Genomic DNA, 23,460 nt, shown 5'->3' with positions numbered 1-23,460 from the left:
AGGAAAAAAAGTTGTCTAGTCCAACAGGAGGAAAGCAACTTACTCAAGTTCATACAACTAGCAAGTAGCAGAACCAGAATTCAAGCTCATTTCTTCTCATTCCAAATTCAGCATTCTTTCCAATACACTATTATGTCTTTCGTTTCTTTTATATTTGCCAAGAGAATTTAGTAGAGTAGAAATGCCAAAAACATCTCAAACTGCATTTGGCCCATGATGCTACTGAATATGACCCAAATTAGATTAAATTATAATTGATGGGGCAGCTAGGTGGCTCAATGGATAGAGAGCCAGATCTGGAGATCCTGGGTTGAAATCTGGCCTTAGATCCTTCCTAGCTGTATAACCTTGGGCAAGTCACTTAACTCTCCTTGCCCAGCTCTTACCACTCATCTGCCGTAGAACTGATACGTAATGTCAATGCTAAGACAGAAGATAGGGTTTAAAAATTATAATTGGGAAAAAATTTTAAATAAAAACTCAATAAAACATAGATGATATTACATTTTAAAATGAAGTCAATATGTAGCTGTAGAGATGAGTATACAGATTAGTGGTCCCCATTTCTACTTGTTTGAAACCATTTCCATACAATACTCTAAACTTAGCTTACTTTTTCAAATGTTACCTATTTTCCAGAGTACATCACTGAATTCAATATTCTTTCTGGTCAAAGCAAGGAACTGATTTGCAACATGGCTCTACGTGCAGGATAAGAAGTCAACACATGGAATCTGACCAAGAAGGAGTATCAATGACACAGACATTTGCTGAGTCACAAATAAACTTCCAGTAACAGCTGTGTTTCTCCAGCATGGCCCTATTCTAGGTCCTAACAATTAGTGATCAAATGATCATAGAATTTCAACCCACAGAGTTACTGTCAGCCCTGGGTCTTGGATGCTGAACTTAGAAGCTAAGAGAGAGCAGCCCTAGAAGTCAGGTTTAGTAGCCAGAGAAAGAAAGGACAAGTTAGAAGGGAGACAGCATCATTACAGGGAGGCAGAGCAGAGAGCAGGGAGGGAATAAATTTCAACTTGGAGACCAGAATATATCCCAGGGTACATCTCAAATAGGCTGATTCACGAGAGAAGGTTTATGAGGATTGATTAGAGGGCAGGAGCTAGTAACATTACCTCTGTCATGGTCCTGGTAAGAGTGGGTCCAGGCATAGGTCAGCAACCAGAAGTGTTGAGAAGAGAAGAAGATTTGGCTTCGTATTCAGTTTTTATGTTCTCATTCCAAGGCAATCTTTTTTTTTAAATTATTAAACATTATTTTATTTGGTCATTTCCAAACATTGTTCATTGGAAACAAAGATCATTTTCTTTTCCTCCCCCGCCCCCACCTCTCCCATAGCCGACACACGATTCCACTGGGTGTCAGGTGTGTTCTTGATTTGGACCCATTTCCATGTTGTTGGTATTTGCATTAGAGTGTTCATTTAGATCCTCTCCTCAGTCATATCCCCTCCACCCCTGTGGTCAAGCAGTTGCTTTTCCTCGGTGTTTTTACTCCCACAGTTTATCCTCTGCTTGTGGACAGTGTTTTTTAGATCCCTGCAGATTGTTCAGGGACATTGCATTGACCCTAATGGAGAAGTCCATTACCTTTGATTGTACCATAGTGTATCAGTCTCTGCGTACAATGTTTTCCTGGTTCTGCTTCTTTTGCTCTGCATCACTTCCTGGAGGTTGTTCCAGTCTCCATGGAATTCCTCCACTTTATTATTCCTTTTAGCACAATAGTATTCCATCACCAACATATACCACAATTTGTTCAGCCATTCCCCAATTGATGGGCATCCCCTCGTTTTCCAATTTTTGGCCACCACAAAGAGTGCAGCTATGAATATTCTTGTACAAGTCTTTTTCCTTATTATCTCTTTGAGGTACAAACCCAACAGTGCTATGGCTGGATCAAAGGGCAGACAACCTTTTATCGCCCTTTGGGCATAGTTCCAAATTGCCCTCCAGAATGGTTGGATCAATTCACAACTCCACCAGCAATGAATTAGTGTCCCTACTTTGCCTCATCCCCTCCAGCATTCATTACTTTCCATAGCTGTCATGTTAGCCAATCTGCTAGGTGTGAGGTGATACCTCAGAGTTGTTTTGATTTGCATCTCTCTGATTATAAGAGATTTAGAACACTTCTTCATGTGCTTCTTAATAGTTTTGATTTCTTTGACTGAAAACTGCCTGTTCATGTCCCTTGCCCATTTATCAATTGGAGAATGGCTTGATTTTATGTACAATTGATTTAGCTCTTTGTAAATTTGAGTAATTAGACCTTTGTCAGAGGTTTTTATGAAGATTGTTTCCCAATTTGTTGCTTCCCTTCTGATTTTAGTTATATTGGTTTTGTTTGTACAAAACCTTTTTAATTTGATGTATTCAAAATTATTTATTTTGCATTTGGTGTCTCTTTCTAAGTCTTGCTTGGTTTTAAAATCTTTCCCTTCCCAAAGGTCTGACATGTATACTATTCTGTGTTCGCCTAATTTTCTTATAGTTTCCTTCTTTATGTTCAGGTCATTCACCCATTTTGAATTTATCTTGGTGTAGGGTGTGAGGTGATGATCCAAACCCAATCTTTCCCACACTGTCCTCCAATTTTCCCAGGAGTTTTTATGAAATAGTGGACTTTTGTCCCAAAAGCTGGAATCTTTGGGTTTGTCATATACTGTCTTGCTAAGGTCACTCACCCCGAGTCTATTCCACTGATCCTCCTTTCTGTGTCTCAGCCAGTACCAAATTGTTTTGAGGACCGCTGCTTTATAGTATAGTCTGAGATCTGGGATTGCAAGGCCCCCTTCCTTTGTATTTTTTTTTTCATTATTTCCCTGGATATCCTTGATCCTTTGTTCTTCCAAATGAACTTTGTTATGGTTTTTTCTAATTCAGCAAAGAAGTTATTTGGAAGTTCAATGGGTACGACACTAAATAAATAAATAAGTTTGGGTAGGATGGTCATTTTTATTATATTGGCTCATCCTACCCATGAGCAGTTAATGTTTTTCCAATTGTTCAAGTCTAGTTTTAGTTGTGTGGAGAGTGTTTTATAGTTGTATTCATGTAGTTCCTGTGTTTGTCTCGGGAGATAGATTCCTAAGTATTTTATTTTGTCTAAGGTGATTTTGAATGGAATTTCTCTTTCTAGTTTTTGCTGCTGTGCTGTGTTGGAAGTATATAGAAATGCTGATGACTTATGTGGGTTTATTTTGTATCCTGCAACTTTGCTAAAGTTGTTGATTATTTTGATTAGCTTTTTGATTGAGTCTCTAGGATTCTTTAAGTAGACCATCATTTCATCCACAAAGAGTGATAACTTAGTCTCCTCTTTCCGTATTTTAATGCCTTCAATTTCTTTTTCTTCTCTAATTGCTACTGCTAGTGTTTCTAGTACAATGTCAAATAATAGAGGTGATAATGAGCATCCTTGTTTCACTCCTGATCTTATTGGGAATGCATCTAGTTTATCCCCATTGCAGATGATATTAGTTGATGGTTTTAGATATATACAGTTTATTATTTTTAGGAATGACCCTTCTATTCCTCTGCTTTCTAGCGTTTTTAATAAAAATGGGTGTTGTATTTTATCAAAGGCTTTTTCTGCATCTATTGAAATAATCATGTGATTTTTCTTGGTTTGCTTGTTGATGTGGTCAATTATGTGGATGGTTTTCCTAATATTGAACCAGCCCTGCATCCCTGGTATAAATCCTACTTGATCATGGTGAATGACTCTTCTGATCACTTGCTGGAGTCTTTTTGCTAGTATCCTATTTAAGATTTTTGCATCTATATTCATTAGGGAGATTGGTCTATAATTTTCTTTCTCTGTTTTTGACCTGCCTGGCTTTGGGATCAGTACCATGTTTGTGTCATAAAAGGAATTTGGTAGAACTCCCTCTTTGCTTATTATGTCAAATAGTTTGTATAATATTGGGGTTAGCTGTTCTTTGAATGTTTGATAGAATTCACTGGTAAATCCATCAGGCACTGGGGATTTTTTCTTAGGAAGTTCTTTGATAGCCTGTTGGATTTCTTTTTCTGATATGGGATTATTTAGGAAATATATTTCTTCTTCTGTTAGTCTAGGCAATTTATATTTTTGTAAATATTCATCCATATCACCTAGGTTGGTATATTTATTGCCATATAGTTGGGCAAAGTAGTTTTTAATGATTGCCTTAATTTCCTCTTCATTGGAGGTGAGGTCCCCTTTTTCATCCTTGATGCTGTTAATTTGCCTTTCTTCTTTCCTTTTTTTAAATAGACTGACCAGTACTTTGTCTATTTTGTCTGTTTTTTCAAAATACCAGCTTCTAGTCTTGTTTATTAGTTCAATGGTTCTATCACTTTCGATTTTATTAATTTCTCCCTTAATTTTTAGGATCTCTAGTTTGGTTTTCTTCTGGGGGTTTTTAATTTGTCCGTTCTCAAGTTTTTTGATTTGCATTTCCAATTCATTGATCTCTGCCCTCCCTAATTTGTTAATATATGTACTCATGGATATGAATTTTCCTCTAAGTACTGCTTTGGCTGCATCCTATAAAGTTTGAAAGGATGTCTCACCATTGTCATTTTCCTCAATTAAATTATTAATTGTTTCTATAATTTCTCTAACTAACCAATTTTGGAGTATCATATTATTTAATTTCCAATTAATTTTTGATTTGGCTCTCCATGTACCCTTACTGATCAATATTTTTATTGCTTAAAGATCTGAAAAGGTTGCATTTATTATTTCTGCTTTTCTGCATTTGAGTGCCATGTTGCTGTGACCTAGTGTATGATCTATTTTTGTGAATGTGCCATGTGGTGCTGAGAAGAAGGTGTATTCCTTTTTGTCAGACAGAGACAGAGGCGTTCCTCACTCACTCGCTGTCCCAGTGAGTGCTCTGATACCTTACTCTGGTTTTGGTGGGGGAAGGGTGGCTCAGTTCATGTTTTTGTGCAAGCTTTTCCTCCTTCTTATAGTGTGGAAATGTTCAAACCCCACGTACCTTCATTTATGTGGGGTACTGGAGAGTCCCTCCACTCTTCCAAAGGTGATTTTTATGCTCTTTTAAGGTAGTCTATTTCTCTTGGTGCCAGGGAGAGGAAGCAATTCGCATCTAGATTACAGCCATGTTTACCTGGAAGTCCTCTCCAAGGCAATCTTGTCCTCCATTGTTTTCTCTTCGTTCTCTCTCTACAGGGAGAGTTTATCCTTTCCCTTGGTATTAACTTATTACTTAATTAACTTATTAGTGATGCCAAACCCCAATTTTCTAATCTTATCACTCAATATCCAACCCTATAGTTCCTATTCTCACCAACATTTTCTGCTTATATATTCTGCCTCAATATATTAAAAACTATATTTCCCCCTCCAAACAAGCTACCTCTCTCTCTTACCCTCTCTGGCAATGCTCCTACTGTTCTCCTATCCATCTGGAATGGAGACCTTGGGATCATTTTTGACTGGTCTTCCTTGGAAATCTTTCCTGGATTCATCTTTTCCATTCTTTTAGTTACCATTTGAGACCAGGTGTTAATTATTTCATGCATGGATTACTGAAACAATCTCCTACTTGACCTTCTGACTATTCTCTCTCTTCTAATCTGTCCTGTGTTCTATTCCCAGTCTTTTCTTCAAGCATCCATGATTTGTCCTAGAATAACTTTTTAAAAAGAGAACTTTTATGTAAAGCTGCAACGTATCAATTGTAATGATGACACTAGACTAGAAGTCAGGGAAGTTTAAAGTTAAGTCTTATCTCTACCATTAACTAGCTATGGGACTTTGAGTAAAGCCCTTCATTCTGGTGGGACTCAGTCTTCTCCTCTATAAAATAAGCAGGTTGAACCAGGCATTTGGGTGCTATAGTGAATGGAGCACTAGATATGGAATCAAGAAGATATAACTTTAAATCCTATCTCAAGAGTTTTATTAGCTGTGTGACACTAAGCAAGTCATTGAACTTCTGTCTGTCTGAATTATCTCTTATATAAAAATGGAGGGGGTAAGAATAGCATCAACCTCCTTGGTTGTAAAGGTAAAATGAGATAAAGCTTGCTAAGTGCTTTGCAAATACTAAAACATTATATAGATGTTGGGTATTATTGTTATTATTACTTTTGTTACTATAGTGCTCTATCATTTAAAATCCTAAGGTTTTATAATTTCTCTACCTGAATTTCATAATCTTTACAATAATAACAAAGGCCCAGGGGCAGCTGGGTGACTCAGTGGATTGAGAGCCAGGCCCATAGATGAGAGGTCCTGGGTTTAAATCTGATCTCAGACACTTCCTAGCTGTGTGACCCTGGGCAAGTCACTTAACCCTCATTGCCTAGCCCTTACCACTCTTCTGCCTTGGAACCAATACACAGTATTGATTCTAAGACAGAAGGTAAGGTTTTTAAAAAAAAAATAATAATGGCTAACACTTATTAATGCCTTAAGGCTTGCAAAATGCATCACATTTCATTTGGTCTCAACAATTATCCTATGGGGTAGATAAAAATAGGAATTATTATTTCCATTCTATATATGAGGAAACCATGACTTAGTTAAGTTCAAAAACTTGCCCAAGGTCACACAACCAATGTCAGAAGTGGAACTGAAATCTAACTTTTGGATTCAATCTTTTGACTTCGCAAGTTCTAGATGGGAAACAGTTTCTTTGAAAAAAAGTTTGGAATGTTTTAGTAGATTGCAAAATCATTCTGAGTCAACAAAATGATAAGCTAATGAGATCTTGGGTCATATTAGCAAAGAAATCACTTCTAGTAATAAAGAGATAACAGTTCCACAGTACTATGACCTGTTGGATCACATATAAAGAACTGTGTTCAGCTTTGGGTACTACATTTTACAAAAAAAAAATTTTTTTGATAAGTTGAAGAGAGTACAGAGGAGCACAGCCAGAATGGGGATGGGTTCCATTATGTATAAGGATTAATTGAAGAACTGGAGATACTTAGTTTGGAGAAGAGAAGATGCAAGTGGTAAATGATGACATGATAGCTTCAAGTACTGGAAAGACTTTCATGTGGAAGCAGGATTAAGCTTGTTCCATTAGGCACCTGTGGGGAAAAGTAGGAGTAATATCTGAAAAATGCAAAGAGGCAACTTTAGGCTTGATACAAGGAAAAACCTCCCTACCAATTAGAGTTAGGTCCTGGATAGGAGGAAACGAGCATGGAGGTGGGAAAGAAGGGGCTTGAGAGTTAGCAACTGGACTGATAGAGTATTTGGTTTGAGAGATGGAGCATGGGGGAGATGTCATCATGGAAGCTTGCAAAGAATGAATTTAGAGTGACAGACTTCCACGACTATGTATTGAAAAGAACGAATACATGAGATTTGGATGTCAAGACAAGCATAGAGCTGTCCAACCTTGTATTGCTCCAACCTTGAGGGACTTTGCTTAGAGGTAAGGTGACCCCAAGTATGAGTTCTCACTATACAATATCTGTGTCAGCATGGAGAGAACAGTAACGAGAATCGGAACTTCAGATATTGCTTCATACAATTACAATTAATCAGATACCTTTCTGAGCTCCTCCCAGTTTGTTTTGGAAAGAGAATGTCTGGAGGGTAGAAGGGAAGGAGAAGGTGATTTACAACATGGAAAGACATGATCTATAATATGCCCCATACTCTCTAGCACAGTTCTAGGTAAGTAGTAGATACTTAATAAGAACTCATTAATCAATTGACTGATTTTTTTTAGCTCCTACAAAAGAAATACTCCAAAAGTATAAAACAAATATATAAACAACTTAGCCCAGTTTCCATAGATTGGTGGGAAAGCCAAAGAACATTATGAGCATCTCTTATAAACAGTAAGCTAGTGCTGCCAGATTTCCCACATTAAAATTTCCATCAGTACTTATACAAGTTTCAGTGATATGGAAAACTGTCAGTACTTTAGTGCTGAATTCAACAATACAAAAAGTATCAGTAAAGCAATCATCACCAATCAAATTTGCAGACTTATACAAATGTGACTTGTACAATAGAAGAAAAGATTTAAAATAAATATGCCAGCAATTTAGATTAGTTCCTTTCTATAGAGCGCAGTTCCTAATCCTAGTCCAAAACTCTCCTCCCCTCTGATTCCAGGCCCAGGCACACTGGCTTCTCAGGGTTTCTCTGCCAGGCTAGCCGGGCTCAAACATTTGGCCCAGAATCCTGGCTCTAATGTTATCATCATGGCTCCAACAACCAGCTCAGGCACCTGAGGAAAGGCTCACGGAACCACAATATCACCTTATTGGGCCACTGGAATACAAGTTCCTTTCAAAGGATCTACTATACACTTCCCACTCATTTCAAAGTGGGGTTTCCAGCAAATACACATAGGTGCAGTTTTTCATTAACACAGTGCTTGTCCCAAATTTAGAACACTTCTTTTGTGGTCTCTGGGGAGGCAGAAACAATTCCATTCTTATTTCTTCTTCACTGATCATTTCTTCCTCACTGATATATCCCTGAGTCTCCAAACAGGCAATGTTGCATAATCATGTATGTATACATATACATATATACATACACAAACATCTATCCATACACATACACAATCCTACATGTACAAACAAAAATCACAACTTATCTCCCAATGCAAATTTTTGCAGATTCATAAAAGGAGCCACATTTCACAAAATTCAAATATTTCTTCTTCCTTGGACTTATCCTGGAAGGTCCTCTTTCTCAACACACAAGCCAAAGACCAAAAACAGATAAAGAAAATGTACTTCTCATTTCTTATGGAAACCCAATCCACACTGAACTTTCCAGATTACTTGGAGCTTTCCCCACAGAGATTTGGGATCTGGGGATCATCTCTTTTTCAAAAGAGAATACTATTCTAGATGGAAACTCTTCAATGATTCTTCAGTGTACAAGGCCATCCAATTAAAGTTGGACACAAAGTGTCCCTACTTACATAGAACATACCCAGATGCTGGAGAGGTCCCCCTCTACCATAGGAGATCCCCCCATAAAGGTCTAGCCAATGTCCTCTGGGGCCCTGCTCCATAGAGCACCAGAAATGCCTGCCTTGCCCCTGGCCTCCAGGGATCTCTGCTCCTGCCTTGATAAATTAAATGGAATTGCAGATTCAGACTTCTGGACAAGACGAAAAGGGTAAACCAGGTAAGTAGCCAAGAAACTCAATTTCTTGGTGATTTGAAGCACAGATGTCTCACCCTAACAAGTGGCCAGGTATTCTGTTTTCCCAGAAGGCAAGACAGAAGAGATCACTTTGAAGGTCAAAGAACAAATGAATAATTCTACTGTACACCAGCCATCTAGGAATGTCAGGTTTCTCAAGTTAAACTTCCTCTTAGTACTTATATAGGACTCAGTAATATGGAGCCCTTCAGTGTAGCAATACTTGTATACAGAATTAAATTTAATAAACAGTATCAAATCTCAAACAACCCATAAGTGACACATTTGCAAATTTCTACCAATGCAACTGACTTGTGGTATTATTCCCTCAAGCAGATAGGGAGGGCTCCCCTGTACCCCAGATCTACTTAACAGCTTAGAGAGGGATTAACTTTTACAAAGAAACCTTGACTTCCAAGAATGAAACAGAGAGAGAGACAAGTAGCTTAGCTTGTTTCCTAAAAAGAACCCAGTTCCAGTTCCAAGTTCAAAACATGATGCTCTGGTCTCAAGTCCCAGGGAACCCTGGCTTCTTGGGGTTTCCCTTGCCTTCCTGACCATAACATCCTGCCTGCAATCCTGGCTGCAAGGTCTCCAAGGCTCCAATTTGAGGTAAGGTGGGGTAGGCCACTGGCACTTGGAAATTAGAAGGACAAAGAAAAACAAAATAAGACACACAACACAACACTCCCAAAACATACCAAGGAGTAGGTGATCTAAAAGGAGAAAGGGGGTAGAAGAAAAATATCTCACCTCTTTCCCCAAGCTTCACTTCATGGCACCCATGCTCGGGCTGAAGGAGGATCTTCAACCTCTAATACCACTAAGAAAAAGAAAATTGCCTGATTATTAACTGATTCATGAGTATTCCATGAAAAGTTCTGTTTTTGTTTTGCTTAGAGCCAGGAATACTCTTCCCTGATCCTTTCCTGAATAAAGAACATTTCAGACTGAACTACAGAAATGGGCAAAGTATTCAGTATTAAAAAGTAGTATCCAAAAAAAAGTATACAGTAAAAACTCTCATATTTAGTATAAAACCTAAATTTAAACCTTACACCCCATAACAACAAATGTCCTAAAGGTTTTTTTATTCTTTCCTCTAGGTATGTCATTCTTCCTACCTATTAAGTTTCAAAATATACTAACAAATCTAATATTCACTTCGAGATTCTACCACTTTTCTCCTTTAATACACATTTAGTTGGATCTGATCCTCATTAACAGGAAGGATGCTGCAAGATGGAAATGATGGTAACCCTGGAGGGGAATGCCAAATACTTCCTAGAGTTTGTGATAGAGGGAAAAAATTGGCATCATATGACATGTTCCCTAGATTGTGGAAAAGTAGACTTCAAAGAGTTGAGAGAAAGATAGGTAGGATCCCATAGACTAAAACTTTACAGAAGATGTGGTTCTAAGAAAGATGCTCAAAAATGAAATTCTGAAGCCACAAAGAGAAATAATTCCAATGAGGAGGAAAAGTGAGAATTATTTATTGACTAATGTAGATACACAAGAAACTCACTACCCAACTAAGATTTTAAAAAGGAATACCCAGAATATGGAAACAAGGCAAGGAAATAGGTTGAACATAAGAGCATGACTTGGTCCTCTAAAAAGAGCGAGCCAATCAGTCAATAGATTTTTTTAAAGTACCTGCTCTATGCCAGGCACTGTGCTAATCAATGGTAATGTAAAAAGAGGTAAAAGACAGTCTCTGTCCTTAAGAAGCTTACAATCTAATGGAGGAGAGAATGAGCAAACAAACATGTACCAATAAGCTACATACAGGATAAACAAGAAAAAATTGAAAGGGAAGGCACTAGAATTAAAAGGTCAAGATTTAGTTGGGACTTATAGGAAACCAGGGAAGTCAGTAAGTAGAGGAGGAGGGAGAGAATTCTAGGAATAGGGGACAATCAAGGAAAAGACTCAGAACAAAGAGATGGAATATTTTGTTCATGGAACAGAAAAGAGGTGTGATAGAGGTTTCAAACCCAAGAACTGGAGTTACAATCTGGGAAATTGCTGGACTCTCAGCCACAATGGGGGAGGAGTCCCAGGAGAGATTCTGGAATCTTAAGAGAGCAAGAGTTTCTGTGGGAGAGGCAGTAGCTCTCTCAATCCAGAGACAGCCTGATGAAAAAAATCTTGTCAAGACTTGCTCCTGAGAAAAGACTTACATCTTTCTCCTGGTGACTGGACACCCTTCCCCTTCCCCCCCCCCCAATTCCTAACTGAAGTGGTCAGCTTGAGAAGACACAAAGCAGCTGACAAGATCACCTCACAGTTCCTGGTGCCCTGGGTCTGAACTGTGCCCACTGGGGCCAAGACCAGGGCCATCCAAGCCTGAATCTCTCAGGGGCCCAAAGCTGCCAAGGCCTGGGTTCCCCAGCTTGAGGAGGGAGGAAGGGATAGATAGAATAGGGATACTTTTTTCCCTTTTTCCTCACAAACCCCTCCTGCAGCCATTTCCCTGTGTTATCCCCCAATTGATCAGTTAGAATAAAGTTTTTTTCTTTCCCAACTAATTCTAGTGTGAGTGGGGAAACAGTTCCAGCTTGAGGGGGAGAGTAACTTCTCTCTCTCTGAGGAGGAGGGAAACTCTATATATCATAGTATTAGAGGGAAGTCAAGAGGCAGTTTGGTGGAGCAGCCATGACTGAGGGGAAGCTGAAAGGGGGACTACAGACTCACTCACCCTCTTCTCTCTCTTGGCCAAGTTAAACAGCAGCTATCTCTCCTGGACCCTGCCTTGAGAGGGGATGTCTCCATTCTTTCTCTCTCTTTTTACCACCAGACTAACTCTCTATTACAGAAGTCAGTGTTACTAGACTGAAGTGGGGAGAAAAGTATAAGAAGCCTGGAAAGGTAGGAGGGGCTAGGTTATGAAGGGTTTTAAAGTATAATCAAAATTTTGCATTTATCCTGGAAACAATATGAATCCATTGAAATTTGCTGAATGGGGTTGGGTAGATGGATGAAGTGTACCATGAGTAGATTTGGCTGGGGAAATAACTTTATTTATTTATTTAGGAAAATTTTATTTAGTCAATTTAGAATATTATTCCTTGGTTACAAGAATCATATTCTTTCTCTTCCTCTCCTCCCCCCACCCCTTCCCATAGTTGACGCACAATTCCACTGGGTGTTACATGTGTCTTTGATCAGAACCTATTTCCATGTTGTTTACGCTAGGATGTTCATTTAGAGTCTACATCTCCAGCCATATCCCTTCAACCCATGTAATCAAGCAGTTGTTTTTCTTTTGTATTTTTACTCCCCAGTTTTTCCTCTAACTACAGATAGTGTTTTTTCTCCTATATCCCTCTGAGTTGTTCAGGATCACTGCATTGCCACTAATGGAGAAGTCCATTACATTTGATTGTGCCACAGTGTATCAGTCCCTGTGTACAATGTTCTGGTTCTGCTCCTCTCACTCTGCATCAATTCCTGGAGGTTGTTCCAGTCTCCATGGAATTCCTCCACTTTATTATTCCTTTGAGCATAATAGTATTCCATCACCAACATACACCACAATTTGTTCAGCTATTCCCCAATTGATGGGCATCCCCTCATTTTCCAGTTTTTTGCCACCACAAAGAGTGCAGCTATGAATATTCTTGTACAAGTCTTTTTCCTTATTATCTCTTTGGGGTACAAACCCAGCAGTGCTATGGCTGGATCAAAGGGCAGACGGTCTTTTAGTGCCCTTTAGTCATAGTTTCAAATTGCCCTCCAGAGTGGTTGGATCAATTCACAACTCCACCAGCAATGCATTAACATGGGAAAATCACTTTAAAGACTGAATGGGGGATGGGTTAGAGTGGGGAGAGACTTGAGGCAGTCAGTCCCACCAGCAGGCTATTACAGTAATCAAGGCATAAGGTGATGAAGATCTGCATTAGAATGGTGGCAGTGAGAGAGGAGAAAAGGGGCATATTTGAGAAATGTTGCAGAGGTAAAATTGATAGACCTGGGTGACAGATTGGGTATTGGGGGAGTGGAGGGGATGACAGATAGTGAGGAGTCTGGCATATCACAACCTGCTAAAGATCAAGATAATCTGGAACTGGCGAAGGAACCTAAAGGACACAGAGATTGGCGATTACATTAATATAAGAACACTCAGATAAGAAAAATCCCTCTTCACAATGCAGATTGGCATTTTGGCCTCAATTTGTAGTCTCAGACCTTTGGCTAAAATAGTGGTTCTCAAACTATAGTCTTGGGATTGCTTCATACTCTTAAAAAATATTGAAGACCAGATATAGCTGAATGGCTCAATGGATTGAGAGCCAGGCCCAGAGAATGGGACATCCTGGGTTCAAATCTGACCTCAGACACTTCCTAACTGTGTGACCCTGGGCAAGTCACTTAACCCCCATTGCCTAGCCCTTACCTCTCTTCTGCCATTGAACCAATGTACAGTATTGATTCTGAGTCAGAAGGCAAAGGTTTAAAAAATATTGAGAACCTCATTAACTTTTTGTTTGTACATGTTATATCCAGGAGTATAATGTTGAGTTTCATTTGTAAAAGTGGTATATGTGTGTAGTCAAAATGATGGGATGGATTATTAATCCACATATTGGGGTTCTAGGAATTTATCAGTGAAGGGGACATCCAATATAGGACAATAGACTGAAGGAGGAAGTTATTGGTTTGGTTTTGGTTTTCCTACAATGGTGGAATTTTATGCCTTTAGACAGTGATAAAAGGAATTCATTGGTTAGGGAAAGATGAAAGTGTGATATGAGTATCCTACTTTTAAATTCTTGGATTTTGGTTATGAATCAAAATAGACTAAACTTTTTTCTATTAGGAACTTTAAGGCAATGTGATTATTTTCTTTAATTTTACCTTAGCAACCAGATTTGCTCTAGCGTAGAAAGTAATTCCACTTGTTCTTGTCTTCACCAATTAACCAGTATTAAACACCTATTTTGTGCCAGTCTAGCATAGGCTAGACTCTGCAGATACAAGATAAAGAATAGCATTCCTTTTTCCTCATATATTTCACAGTCTAATTGAGAGAAGAGACACAATGTGTTTAGGTAGCAGGGAAGGAAACATAGAGGAAAAGATGATGTAGTCTGCTGTGGTTTGAGGAAGTTAGGTAGTTAAGGAGAAAGTTAAGCCAAAAGCATATTTAAATGGGTTGGCCTTGGCAAAGAATAGGGCCACCATTTTATTGGGAGACTATTGGGGTGTATGGGTGCTCAGGGAGGGGTAGTATCTTTGGTATGGAGGGCTTGTCGTGCCCTCCTAGGGCAGCTCTCCAACCTCTGACCCCCTCCTGACACCCAGCTCTCACTTGTGGCTCCCAGTAGCTGCTAGCATGCGGCAGCAGCCACACCCGGGGCAATGGCTTCGACAGGCCGACCAAACCTTGTGAGGGTAGCCATCGGGTCATCGACGCTTGGTGAACTAAGGCTTTGCTCACCCAGCATGTGAAGACTGCTTCGGCAGAACAGACGGAAGAAACCAATAAGAAGGTTCAACGTCTGAGAGGGCGACGCAGCAAAGCACTGTGGAGTGCTTAGGGCGTGTTGGAGCACAAAGGACAGCATGGCCATCCAATACAGCTGAGGAAGTCTCCAGGTGTAACGATCTTTCGTGCCACTGGACCCAGGCTTCCAACGCCAAGAGAGTGGGACTGTCTCTGTGCATCGACTTTTCCACTTAAATCTCCTTCACCGCACAAGTGTCTTTGTGCACACTCATCTATACACCATAGATGAAAACGCACAAAGACAATCGTCATCCTCGGTTACCGAGAGACTACTACTATGTTAGAGCATACTACTACCTCTCAAGAGCTAACTGCTAAATTTTCAGTGTGAGCTTTTGTACCTCAAAAAAATTGGTAAATTCTAAGGCCAAGGCTTGATTCATGGTTTTATTGATTTTATTGAGAAAGTGATGGGGAAAATGTTAAAAAGCAAATAAAGTAGATTAAACATATAAATGCATTATACACATTTGGGGGGGGGAAGGCTTTTTGTTAAATATTTACCTGCATACCCCTGGTTATTTCTATTGATATTTACCATAATATAAATTAAAATGGATAATTAAAATATTTTATTAATTCATTTAAAAATAACAATAATAAACCTATTATACTTTGATAGTGTGTTTTTATGTAAAATAATTATGTTTTCCAAAACTAAAATTTACTAAGAAGAATGGCATTGTTTTACATATTTTTGCAAATATTTTTAATGTTTGGCTTAAGAGAAGATACATGGATTCTTATATCTTCTGTCTTTAGGCTCTTATAATATGTTGTTTTGGTGGATGTATACAAAGAAAACCTGCCCACACAGATAGGTAGTTGGAAAAGGTGAAGGAAAGTATATTTTAATAGACAAATAATATTTATTGTCATTATGAAAATAGTTAAGTCTTGTGGGCCCCCTCACCAAATGTCTCAGGAACTCAAGGGGTCCTCAAACCATACTTGAAGAATTTCTGGTCTAGAGTACTGAAATGTGAAGTGACTTATCCAGAGTCAAACAGTCAGTATGTGTCAAAAGGATTTAAACACAGTACTTCTTGGCTTTAAGGCTAGCTCTGTATCTAATCAGCCATATAGCCAAGGCCAAATACAAGCTTAAAAAAATTTGTTTAAAAAAAAAGCACTGTTTATGCTACACTGGGATTTTTAAAAAAGGATAGAAGGATTAGGGTAGAAGTTATGATGAAAACTGCCAATAGAAAAAAATACTGATAAATTTTTACTTTGTTTCTGTTTTCTTTGATGAGGAGGACCCTTGCACTGAAAAAGACAGAACAAAAATGACTCACAGGGAAACTGAGGCATCCAAGTAGTGCAGAAGATAGAGCTCCAAGCCTGGACTCAAGAAACTCCTAAATTCAAATTTGAACTCAGACACTTCTTAGATACATCACCCTGAGCAAGGTATTTAACTAAGCTCTATTTGTCTCAGTTTCCTCAACAATAAAATTGTGGTAATAATAGTACCTCCCTAATAGGATTGTTGTGAGGATCAAATGAGATAATATATGTTTTTTAAAATGCTTAGCACAGTGTCTGACACATAATATAAATAAATGCTTATTCTTTTCCCTTCTGAAATAACAAAGAAGAGTAAGGAGATATGATGAATTCAAGTTAGCAGATGAACTTCATCTTCAGCTGCAGATGGAACTGCTGAGCCACTGTCAGTAATATCTGAAAGAACATGTAGAGAGGTTCCACAAGATTAGAAAAAGGCAAAGGTTGGGCCAATTTTCCAAAAAAGGAAAGAAAAACTTCAATCTATAGTCAAGAGGACTTGACTGAAATTCTTTTTTTATTTATTTTATTTTTTCCCTTAAATTACATGAAAAAAAAAACAATTTTAACCTTTGTTTTTTATTCTAAGTTTGAGCCAAATTCTTATCCTCCTTCCCACTCCAAGATGTCAAGCAATGTGATACAGATTTTACATGTATAATGTTAACTTATATTCTTGAAAAAATTCTAGAAAGTATCATTAAAAGGGTAGTCTAAAACATTTAGAAAGCACAACAGTGATTACAAAGAATCATCAAGAATGTGAGATACCAGTGGAGCTTTATTCCCTTTTTTTGGGATAGTATTACTAAAACAGCATATTACAGAAATATAGTTTAATTTCGATTTTAGTTAAGCTTTGGATAAAGTATCTCCTACTATTATTGTAGAGGAGATGGATAATTGTGGACTTGCTGAAAATATGGTTGGATTGATTCAGAACTGGTTGAATGGCTAGACTCAAAATATAGTTCAGTGTCATCATGGCATGAGGTCTTAGGTGGAATATTCTTGACATCTTTGACCCTGTGCTTGTTTAAATCAAGCATATACACGTTTACATTTTTGTAATTTACATTTACAAATCATTTTTTCCATACTTGAATAAAGGCTTAGGTGGCATGCTCATCAAATCTAATGCTGACAACAATCTTTTTAAGTACACAATAATGAAGACATGATTAGATATTAGTTGCTTCAAAAAATATCTGTGGGTTTTGGGGGACTGTAAGCTCAATATGAGTCAACAGTATGATGTTGTTTTTGTTCAGTTGTGTCCTACTCTTCATGACCCCATTTGGGGTTTTCTTGGTAAGGATACTGGAATGGTTTGCCAATTTCCATATCCAACTCATTTTATGGATGAGGAAACTGAGGCAAACAGGATTAAGTGATTTGCCCAGGGTCACACAATTAGTAAGTGTCTGAGGATAAATTTGCTCTCAGTGCTCTATCCACTGTGCTACCTAAATGCCAACAGTGTTATGTAGCAACCAAAAAAAAGCTGATCCATATCAGGCTTCATAAAAAGAAGAATATCCTCCAGGGAATATGGAGGTCATAGTCCCACTATATTCTGATCTCATCTAAAGTATTGTGTTGGTCCTAAGCACCACAGTTTAAGTAGACTATTAATGAGTAAGAAAGTGTCCAAAGAAGGTCAACTAGAGTGGTGAAGGGCCTTCAATCCATGTTATATTAAGAAATGGTAAAAAGAACTAGGAAATTTTACCCTTGAGAAAACTAGGGGAAGACATGACAGCTATTGATGAGTATTGGAAGAATTGTCATATGGAAGAAGGATTAGATTTGTTCTATTTGATATCAGAAGGCAGAAACAGAAGCAATGGATGGATTTTTCAAAGAAAATTGAAGATTTATGTCCTATATAGCCTGCTAACTTACTAATAATTGTTGTTCAGTCTGACTCTTTGTGATCCCATTGGGGTTTTCTTGGCAGAAATACTGGAGTGATCATCTCTAGCTCATTTTATAGATGAAAAAATTGAGCCAGAGTTAAGTGACTTGCCCAAGGTCACACAGCTAGAATGTGTCTAAAGCCAGATTTGAACTCACAAAGATGAGTCTCCTAGACTTCAGGTCCCACATTCTAACCACTATACAATCTAGCTGCCTAAGAATTAGAATGGTCCAAAAATAGAGGCCATCAAAAGATGACAAATTTCTTTCTTGAAGGTCTTCTCAGAGGCTGGATGATCAGTTGTCCACTGTGTTATAGAAAAGATTCCTTCCAACTATGGATTGGACAATTAAGGGCCCTTCTAAGTCTGAAATTCTGTCATCCTATTATTCTTCTCTCAAGAATCAATGCATGGTCAGCAAAAGGATAATAAACATCAACATTCTAGTACCAAGGTTCCCAAGACAGTTGGTGTTCCTACATCCCACTGAAAGGAATTTACCTTGGATTCTCAGAGGAGAATTGGACTATCTCCCCTTTAAATTTACAGACATAGATACAGATTTAAAAGACACCTAAGAGTTTTTCTAATTCATATTGCAAATGGATAAAACAAAGACCCGTGAGCTTCAGTGATCTGCTCATATGATAGTAAGTGGGAGAATTGAGATTTGAATCCAGGCCCTTTGACTCCAAAATTGAATGGTCTTCCCATGATATCATACTAGCTCTTCCTGTATTCATGGTCAAGACTTTGGGGAAATGTCTTCTACTCGTATCAAAACTGGACATCAGTGTTTATATTAAAACTCATGCCATTTGCTTTTGTTCTCACTGCCACATGTGGTCTTTGATTAGCAGTATTCTGCTTCCTCAGGAGGAATGTATTAGTTTCTATTTGATTTGTCAGATTCATGATGAACTGCTGAGAAGATGAGAGAGGAAGACAGGAAAGAAATACTCTTCTCTGCTTTGTGTATCTTGGTCTCGAGCAGTAAACCCAAACGGTCTTAACTTGGAAGGAAGTATTTTTCCTGGAGAAAATTTGACTGAGGGTTGAAAGCTCCCGACCATGATTCTTAGGTGGTACCCTGGGTTTCCTATACCAATTTACTGCCCATTTCAGTATTGCTGCTGATGTTAGCTTTGCACATCAAAACAAGAGGGGTAACTCCTCCCTAGACCTTTTCTTTCAATCAGAAGTTGGGAGCCTATTCCTGTGTGCTAATGTGTTGCCATGTGTCACCTTCCAAGGATGAGGATGAGTAAAAACTGTGAAGTTTGTCTTTGGGGTTTTTCTCCTTCCTTCATCAGAGCCCTCCCCTCTAGTGCCTTTCATACCTGACTTAGGCTTTCAACAGAAGACAGTGTAGAAGAATGAAAAGAGCACTGGTTCTGGTTCTAGGCTTAGACACTGGTTTCAAAACCCACCTCTGGTGCTAAGTACCAGTGTGACTTTGGAAAAGTCACTTAACCTGGCTGAGCCTCAATTCCCCCACCTGCAAAATGAGGGGTTTGAGAGATAGCATAACAACCCAGAACTTTTGATTTGGAGTAAGGAATAGCTGTGTTCAAGTCCTGTCCTTCCCTAATTAACTGTGAGACCCTGGACAAGTCACTTAAATGAAGGGGTAGGACTGGGTGATCTCTAAGATCCCTTTGAGCTCTAAATTATCATTTTGTGATGAGAAAGAGAGTGTGACCAATGAGCCTTAAAACAAACCATGTTTTGATAAATGCAAAAGTAGAAGTAGAAATTTCCATACCAAAGGCAAGATTACAAACTTTGACTGAGGCACATGATTCAGGGACGTGGCTCCAGGGGTGGGAAACCCTAAAATAATAGTAGCCAAAGATTGCTATTGGAGAGTTTTCTATGAAGGGTAAGAGGAAGCAGGGCACTAGACAAGTTCACTTCAGCTAGACATCTAGTGGTCGCCTATTTTTGACAACTAGGTGCCAAGTCTGTTGTTTCTGTATTACTAAAAGACTAAGTTACTCTCAGTACCCTTGAACTTTGAACCCACATGGGAACAAAGACCTGACCTCATTATGGCTCTACTACAATGGCCCTCAAAGAGAAATGTATTACAAGTCAAAAGTATTTTTTTAATTTCTCATCTAGATGATTCTAGCTTACCCTTAGAATCTCAGAGAATCTTCTTTGCAATTTTTCATTTCTATTTCTTTGCCTTTCACAATTTTTCATACTTCATCACAAAACAACCTCTCTCTTTTTCTACCAAAGTCAAAAAAGAAAAAGACTCACTGTATCCAAAATAAATCAAACAACTAACTTTTATCACAAAGCCTTTTCTCTTACTCATCTACAAAACTGGTCATTAAAGATAATCCAGTTCTTTTAGAATCACTTCTAATTGTTCAGTCAAGAGGTTTTCTTTCTCCTTAATCCCACTGTCTTCCTGCTGTTGATCACTTCCAACTTCTCAGTGATTAAATTTAGTTGTTTACACGTTGTTTTCCCCATTAAACTATGAACCCTTTCAGATCAAGGACTGTTTTCACCTTTTTTTGAATTCTCAGCACGGAATATAGTGCTTGGAACATAGTATGACCTCAATAAATGTTTAATGACTGATTGACTGGCACGTTGGAGCAACAACAAAGGTATTTGGCAGAACCTGAAATGGTGATATTGGTTTCCTGTCAGGGCTGTATTTGAAGGAAGTTAGTGACTCAACCTTATGATTATCCAGAAACCATGAAGTTTTTATCAGATAAATGAGAAGAAGGTATTGCTTCACTCATTCAAGTTCAGATCTCAAAGTGATCACCAGGCAGTACCATTCTTACCTTGAGAGAGCTGAAAAAACAAAACAAAACAAATAAACCCCAGAGATGCTCTTTGAAGATGCTGAATCCAAAATTTTCAGGCAGTCTTGCATGATGGATTTAAAGAGATGGTCTCTGAGGAAGGATGATGGTCTGGGTTCAAATCTATCCTTTGATACATATTAGCTGCATTGCCCTGAGCATGTTACCTAAAGTATCTCAGGCGACTCTAGTTTTAGTTACATAGTGAGTCCTGGCTTGCATTGGTTGAAAGTTTCTTCACCTGGGAGCCTCAAAAATCAAAGCAATAACATATCAGTACCCTCAACCCCCAAGGGTAATTTTAGGAGAGAAGAGATTTTAGATCTATTATCTTACTGAGTCCTTTTTGTCACCAATAACTGTCCTCCTCCTCATCCCTATAACAAAAACAAAAACAAACAAAAAACAACCAAGCACTAACTGAACTAAACACTCTCCTCAGGAGGAGGGAAAAGACAAAGTTTGATCAGAAATCAACTAGATGGCTAAGTTTTAATTAAATTACATATTTCAAGTGACCCTGACTTCTTAAAGGCTTTACCAGTGGAACAAGATGTGTCAGGTCATGCCAAACAGGAAAGTCTTTAATGCCAATCTAGGTCAGATTACGTGTCTATTGCCCTATATGAGCTAAACAATGAGTATATTAATAAAATGCTCACTCTAAAGTTACTAGTCATTGTGTGATTGGCCAGTATAATGGACTTTTCCAAGTCTTTATCCCTCTTGATCCATCATACCAATAACAAAAAATTAACAATCCTAAGATTGAGGGCAGCTGGATAGCTCAATGGATTGAGAGCCAGGCCTAGAGACGGGAGGTCCTGGGTTCAAATTTGACCTCAGACACTTCCTAGCTGTGGGGCACTGGGCAAGTCACTTAACCCCCATTGCCTAGCCCTTACCACTCTTTTGCCTTCTGGCTAATACTATGTATTTGACAAAATGCAATACCTGTTTCTATTAGAATACCAAAGAACATAGCAATAAGCGGAGCCTTTGTTAAAATAATGAGTAGCACTGATCTAAAACCCTTCCTAGTAAGATCTGGAGTGAAGCAAGGACGTTTTTCATCTCCACCATTATTCAATGTTATATTATAAATGCTAGCTAAAGCAATGACAAGAAAAATAAATTGAAGGATAAAACACAAGGCAATGAGGAAACAAAACAGATTTTATGATGATATGTTTATAGAATCAACTAAAAAATTAGTTGAAATAATTAACAATTTCAGTAAAGTTGCAGAATTTAAAATAAACACATATAAATCATTAGCATTTCTAAATACTACCAATAAAATTCAGCAGTAAAAGACACACAAAAAAAGAAATTCCATTTAAAATAACTGCAGACAATAGAAAATACTTGGGAGTATTCCTGCCAAGACAAACCCCAGAGCTATACAGATATAATTACTAAATACTTTTCACAGAAATAAAGACAGATTTAAGCAATTAGAGAAACATTAAATAAACAGATATAGTAAAAATGATAATTCTGCATAAATTAATGTATATAGTGCCATGGCAATCAAAACAGTAAAGAATTATTTTGAAGAGATAGAAAAAAATAATGACAAAATTCATCTGGAAGATCAATAGATGAAGACTATGTAGGGAATCAATGGGAAAAAATGTAAAGGAAGGAAGCCTAGCAGTACCAGATTATTATATTAAGAAGTTGTAATCTTCAAAACAATCTGATATTGGCTAAAAAACAGAGAAGTGGATCAGTGGAATAGATTAGGTACACAATAAACAGTAGTAAATGATCAGAGTAATCTAGCATTTGATAAATTCAAAGATCCAAGCTTTTGGATAAGAATTTACTATTTGACAAAAACTGCTGAGAAAACTAAATAGCAGTATGGAAGAAACTAGGTATAGGCCAACATCTCACATTATATACCAGGATAAGGTACATGATTTAGAGATAAAAAGTGATATCATAAGCAAATTAGTGGAGTATAGAAAAATATACCTGTCATATCTATGGATTAGAGAAGAGTTTATAACCAAACAAGAGATAGGGAGGAATATGTGAAGCAAAATAGATATTTTTGATTATATATAAAATTAAATTTTTGCAGAAACAAAATAAATGCAGCCAAAATTATAAGAAAAGCAGAAAACTGGGAAATAATTATTATACTAAATTTCTCTGATAAAGACCTCACTTATCAAATATATAGGGAACAGAGTCAAATAAAAATAAAAACCATTCTCCAATTGATAAAATTTTTTGTGATGTCTTTTTCCACAATCTGATGAATAAGGAAATATGTTTTGCATGATCACACATGGATAACCTATACCAAATTGCTTATTGTCTAAGGGAAGAGGAAGGGGAGAAAAGGAGGGAGAGAATTTGGAACTCAAAATGTTAGAATACAATATTTAAAAAAATTTTTACATGTAATTGAAGAAAATAAAATTGTATCAAACCATAGAAAACAGAAATACTTGCATGATATAGTGATCGAAAGAACAGAACCAAAAGAATATTGTACATAGTAACAACAATACCATTCAAAGAGTAAATGTGAATAATTAAGCTATGCTGCATTATATGAATATTCAAATCAACTACAAAGGACCTATGAAGGGAGAAACTATCCAGTTCCAGAGAAAGAACTGATATATAGAACTATGTATTATATGTCAAATGTTGGTCTTTTTTAATGCAGAATTAGACAGAAAGGATGAAAATAGCTTGAAACCCA

Source organism: Monodelphis domestica, chromosome 4 (assembly GCF_027887165.1).
Source record: "Monodelphis domestica isolate mMonDom1 chromosome 4, mMonDom1.pri, whole genome shotgun sequence".
Classification (NCBI taxonomy): Eukaryota; Metazoa; Chordata; class Mammalia; order Didelphimorphia; family Didelphidae; genus Monodelphis; species Monodelphis domestica.
This window is presented reverse-complemented; position numbering follows the sequence as displayed.